General features: G+C 50.0%; 1 long non-coding RNA gene across 3 annotated transcripts in view; it reads right to left on the bottom strand.

Moving 5' to 3' along the window:
• Positions 1 to 252: 252 nt before the first annotated feature.
• Positions 253 to 6,000, bottom strand: part of LOC112427882 (uncharacterized) — a 41,867-nt gene continuing 36,119 nt past the window's right edge. For all 3 annotated transcript variants that reach the window (XR_011616675.1, XR_011616674.1, XR_011616676.1), the window contains 2 exons: positions 1,856 to 4,539; positions 253 to 558 (listed from right to left, as the gene is read on the bottom strand). This is a non-coding gene — a long non-coding RNA (uncharacterized lncRNA). The remainder of the gene's footprint in view (positions 559 to 1,855; positions 4,540 to 6,000) is intronic.

Genomic DNA, 6,000 nt, shown 5'->3' with positions numbered 1-6,000 from the left:
AGCTCTGACCTCCTGGGCCCGAGTGATCCTCCTGCCTTGGCCTCCCGAGTAGCTGGGACTACAGGCATGTGCCACCACGCCTTGCCTATTTTAACCTGAACAATACAGTGGCATTTCATACATTCACAGAGTTGTTGCAACCAGCAGCACTGTCCATGTAGCACCAGAGCATTCCTATCACCCCAAAACACCCCGTCCCCGTTAGCAGCCACTCCCCCTTCCCCTCCCGACCCCTGCCCCACGCCCCTGGCAACCACTCGTGAGCTTTACGTGTTTATGGATTTGCCTATTGCAGACATTTCACATAAATGGAATCACAATGTGTCATCATATTTTATGATTGCATCACAGTTTCCAGGCCATGTTGCGGTGTGACTCAGAGCTTCTCTCCTTTCTGTGACTGAATAACACCGCATTGTATGCATGCCGTGTTTATCTGTTCATCCATGACAGACCCTTGGTAGTGTCCGGCGTCTGGCTGTTGTGGATAATGTTGCTGTGAACACGGGTACGCAGGTATCTGTCTGAGCGCCTGTTTGAATTCCCTTGAGTAGACACCTAGGAGCAGAATTGCTATGTCACAGGATGATTCTCCATATACTTTTGAGGAACCACCCCACACACCCAATCCTTACCCGTCCCTCAGAGCTCACTGCTGTCTGGCCTTTGTCCATCTCCTTCATATCCCTCCCCCATGCTTTCTCATTCTACTTGGCTTTGTGGAACCTTCTGGATGAAGGGGGTAAGCCTCCTGCAGGCACGGCTGTGTGCCTCGCTCCCCTGAACCCTGGCCTGGCACACGAAGGCCTGCATTGAGTATCTGTTCACCTGTGAATAGAGGACCACGTGTGAGCCAACAGTTGTGCAGAGATGTCGCCAGGGAGCCCGTGAATCTAGGAGTGAGGGCCGCACCAGAGTCCGGGCACAGGGTAGGCTGGAAGTGCTGGGAGTTTACACCCCAGGAGCAGCCCTCGTCCAACAACAAACAGGAGTCAAGGTTTGCGGTTTGTCCTACGACCGCCCCTGCCCCCACCCTGCAGCAGGACAGAGCCCCAGCTGCTCACTGCCACATCCTGTCTGGCTCCTTCCCGTCCCCACCACGCCCCCGCTCTCCCACTGTGCTTCTTGGATCGCCTCCCGACAGACTCTTTCTACTCAGATCCCAGCTCCCAGGGAACCGGCTCCCCAGAGAATCCAATCTAAGACAGCAGGGCCAGCCTCTGGCCCAAGGGAGGAACCGCTTTGTCATTAGTAAGAATGAATAATAATTTAGAAGGAGAATGAATAACAAGTAGGAGACCTTCCCAAGGCCGCTGCACCAGGCAAGGCAAGATTCTCCTTCTCTAGGGCTGCACGTGGCCCTGGTCCAGATTTTAGGTGACTCACGTGTGCATGTGTGTGTATGTGTGTGTCAGAGTGTGTCTCTGTATGCATGTGTAAACATGTGTACATGTGTAATGTACATATGTATAGATGTGTGCTTGCATGTGTATATATGTGTGTGTATGTGTGTGAATTGTCCCTGTATGCATGACTGTGTATATGTGTGTGTGTACTGGTGTGTGTGTACATGCATGAATGTGTGCGTGTGTGTATGTATTAGTGTATGTGTGCATGTGTGAGTTTGCACACCTAATAATACTTATCAATTATCATGAGCCCAATATTGTTCTAAGAGTTTTTTTTTTTTTTTAACCCACTTAATTCTCACAACCCTATAATTCAGGTCCTACAATCATCCCCATTTTACAGATGAGGGAACTGAGACTCTAGAGGCAAAGTGGTTTTCCTACGATCACACAGGTGGTGGCCAGCGGGCCTGGGATGCAAAGCCCTCCACTGGCTCCGGACCCACCTCCTCCTGAGCCTCCAAGGCAGATCCTGGAGATGTGAGCAGAGCTGCTTCCCCTGAGCCACACGGCAGAGGGACGCTCTGGCCCGCCATCTTTCCCCTGGTTCTAGCTCCTTCCCACTCTGGGAAGGCGAGAACGCCAGCGTGTATGTAGGGCGTGTGCGCATTCCACACTCAGGAGGAAGGACTCCAGGAGGCAGGCGGCTCCTGCAAGCTCAGGGCGCGTGGGTGGTGTGGGAGACGGGGAGGCTGTAGAACGCCTGCCCGCAGCCTGGCCTGGGAGGGGAGGGCGAGCCCCACATGTCCTCCGGGCTGCAGAGCCCTTCCCGTTTCAGCGAAGTGCTGGGAGCTTTGCTCCAAAATCACCCGAGGTCTGCATAAACGGCACGTCTTCTCCGACCGCCGATGCCTGGCAGGGCCAGCTCTCTGGTCTGAGGCTGCCCGGCCCCGGCTCTCAGGCTCTCTCCGGGGCTCCTCCTGCCTGGCCTTGGCTCTTTCCGGGGACCTGCCTTTGTTCTCCCGAACCTCCTCCGGCTTTACTGGGAAAGAAAAGGGCCAGGAGAGATCCACAGGCTGGGAGGAGCCTCCCGCACGTATATTTAGCCGGAGTTGGGCTGCCTCCCGCCTGGCTCCAGGCCTCAGCTGCCTGCTGGAGCTGGATCATGGGACCCCAGAGGACGCCGCCTGCGGTGACGCTGCCGACAGACAGGCTGGCCTAGGCCAGAAATGGTATGTTTTGCAGCTTTTCCTGGGCCGGAGGTCCCAGGACAGCGCTGGGTTTTTGCTGTTGGAAAATCAACTGGTTTTTTTTTTCTCCATTTGATTTTTGAAAATTTGTTTCCTTATGCAAGCAATATATATTCACTGTAGAGAAATGGGAAATATAAATCATCATAAAGAAAAGTTAAAATCGCCTCTACTCCACTATACGGCAAGGAAATGAACAGCTTCGTGCACACACAGCAAGGATGACTCTCACAGCGTGAGTCTGTGTGCAAGAGGCCAGACCCTGGGAGGCTCCGTTTATGACTCAGAGACCACAACCTTGGAAACTAGCCTGGGGCATTCGGAGCTGGGCTGGCCACCCTTGGGAGAAGAGGGAGGGCCTGGAAGCAGGTCTGGAATGTTCTATGGCTTAATCGGGTGCTGATTATACGTGGGAATTTCATTTGTGAAAATTCCTCAAGCTGGACGTTCACAATTTGTGCACTTTTCCATATGTCCGGGCAATAAAATGTTTACTACTATTTTGCTAAAATTTCCCTCCTTTCTATTCTCAAGGCAATGCCACTATTAATATTTTGGGGTGTTTCCTTATACACATTTTTCCATGCATATACACCACATTTTTTTTTCACAGAAAGATAAAATCACCTTCTACCTCCTGTGTCATCACAGGAGGCAATACGTGCTGAAGCCACACCGTGGGGGTCCCACGCTGAACCCTCCAGCCAAGCCACTCACCTCCCGAGTTGCTGACGTGTGGGCAACCGTAGGAACTCCATAGCTGTGAGCTCTTTAACTTGCTTTCTTCACTGAATCTAATGCAAACATCTTTCCAAACCAAGAACTAACACTTGTGCCTTACACACAAGGGAACCGTAAATACAGGGCAATGTCCAACTGGATCCTCCAAAATGTTCTTTATCCATCTTGAAGATGTAAATGTTTTGATTGTGGATGGAAAAGTCACAAGAGTGCTTATAAAATATAATTCATTGATTAAATTAGAAATGCATTTTGAAATCAAAAGTGAGATAAGATAGGATGTGGGGTAGAGACTAGCCAGCTGTTCATCAAATTGCTTCCTCTTACTCCTAACAATACAGGTTGTCTCCATTTCCAAGCCTCCCTTGCAGTCAGGACAGTCACATGACAGAGTCTGTCCAATGAGATTGGGACATAATGGTGGGCGCTGCTTCCATGCCTGGCCTTGGAAACTCCCCACACCCAACCTTCCCAAGTCTTCACCATCTGCTGGCTGGATGCCGGGAATCTCCCCAGACACTGGAGCCTAGGTGATGGTGAATCCACCACAAGGAGAGGGACTGGGCCCTGAGTCACCATGTAGAAGACCACCCACACACACCCAACTAGAACTTGTGTGAAGAAGAAGTCCACAGTGTCACCTCTCGTAAATGTCTGGGTTGACAGTGCAGCGGTTGACTCACCCTCATGCAATGCATTGATTTAGAAGACATGCTTCTTCTGCGTCACATACGGGTCCCTTTATTCCCATCCATCACCTGTGTCGCCAACATCGGTGTCATTATCTTCAAGAACCACTTCTTGAGTCTTCCAGCTCTGTTTTCCGAAGCACATCATCTTCTTTTCGCTTCTGAGTTCTTTGAGATTTTAATCCACTCGGGGCACTGTTGAGGGTCATTTTGTCAAGACACAACTCTCTGCCAGGCACGGGGGCTCACGCCTGTAATCCCAGCACTTTGGGAGGCCGAGGTGGGCAGATCACGTGAGCCCAGGATTTTGAGACCAGCCTGGCCAACATGGTGAAACCCTGTCTCTATAAAAAATATAAAAATTAGTTGGGCATGGTGGTGTGCACCTGTAGTCCCAGCTACATGGGAGGCTGAGGTGGGAGGATCTCTTGAACCCGGGAGGCAAAGGTTGCAGTGAGCCAAGATCGCGCCATTGCAGTCCAGCCTGGGCAACAGAGCGAGACTTCATCTCTGAAAAAATAAAAAATTACCACAGGTTTTATTCCACGCCCCGCCACCCACCCACCCCTGCTTTTTGACTTCCTGGCTGGGGTTCTGCTTCTCACAACCAGTGTTTCTTTTTTTCCTTTCTTTCTTTTTTTTTTTTTTTTCAAGATGGGGTCTCACTCTGTCACCCCGGCTGGAGGCAGTGGTGCAATCATGGTTCCCTGTAGCCTCGACCTCCTGGGCTCAAGCAATTATCTCGCCTCAGTCTCCTGAGTAGCTAGGACTACTGCCGCCCACCACCATGCCCAGCTAATTTATTTTTATTTTATTTTTTGTAGAGAGAAGGTCTTGCTATGTTGCTCAGGCTGGTCTCAAACACCAGGGATCAAGTGATCCCCCTGCCTCAACCTCCCAAAGTGCTGGGATTACAGAGGTGAGCCACCGTGCCTGGCCCAGTGTTTCTTTTTAAAGACATGTTTAAAAGGCTTATTCATGTCAACATCTACACTGGGAGCTCCTCACCCAGGAAGAGCTGCTGAATTTGTAGGGTGTTTTTGTTGTTGTTGTTTTTGGTTTTGCCTCCTTTGTTATTGCTTCCCTCAGTTTCTCCTCAGAATTTCTTAGTAGAGCCTCATTTGAGGTTGTTTCAGAATCAAGGTGTCTTCCCCAAACAATACTTGGTTGTGCAAAGTGAAATCATTAAAAGACTAACCTGTAAAGACTCAATTATGAGATGACTTTCTTTTTAAACTGATATAGTTTGTTTTTATGATTATTTCTTTTTTATTTTGGAGATTTGCAAGCCCATAAAAGGGTAGTGTCAATAGTATAATAAACACCCATGGCCAGGGCAGTGGTTCACGCCTGTCATCCCAGCACTTTGGGAGGCCAAGGTGGGCAGATCACCTGAGGTTGGGAGTTTGAGATCAGCCTGGCCAAGATGGTGAAACCCCATCTCTACTAAAAATACAAAAACTAGCCCAGCATGGTGGTGCACACCTGTAATGCCAGCAACTCGGGAGGCTGATGCAGGAGAATCACTTGAACGTGGGAGGTGGAGGTTGCAGTGAGCTGAGATCGTGCCATTGTACTCCAGCCTGGGCAACAGAGCAAAACTCCTTCTCCCCCTCCCCCCCCAAAAAAAAAACCCCACATACCTGCCACTGACCTTCCATAATGATCAATACATGGCCAGTCCTTTTTTTTTTTGAGACAAAGTTCCCCTCTTGTTGCCCAGGTTGGGGTGCAATGGCACTATCTCAGCTCACTGCAACCGCCGCCTCCCGGGTTTAAGCAACTCTCCTGCATAGCCAGTCTTGTGTTAGCTCCACCACATCCACCACACCCCTTGTTGAAAGGGATCTGTTCTGGGAGTGGAGGGAAGCTTTCCCTTATATTTAATGCTATCTCATATGCTTACTCAAGATCATTGAAAAAAAAACCATTTACTATGGAAAATGACAAACATGCATCTATCTAAGAAGG

Source organism: Macaca nemestrina, chromosome 18 (genome assembly GCF_043159975.1).
Source record: "Macaca nemestrina isolate mMacNem1 chromosome 18, mMacNem.hap1, whole genome shotgun sequence".
Taxonomy (NCBI): Eukaryota; Metazoa; Chordata; class Mammalia; order Primates; family Cercopithecidae; genus Macaca; species Macaca nemestrina.
Note: the sequence above shows the minus strand (reverse complement) of the source record. Positions and strands in the feature narration are given on the sequence as shown.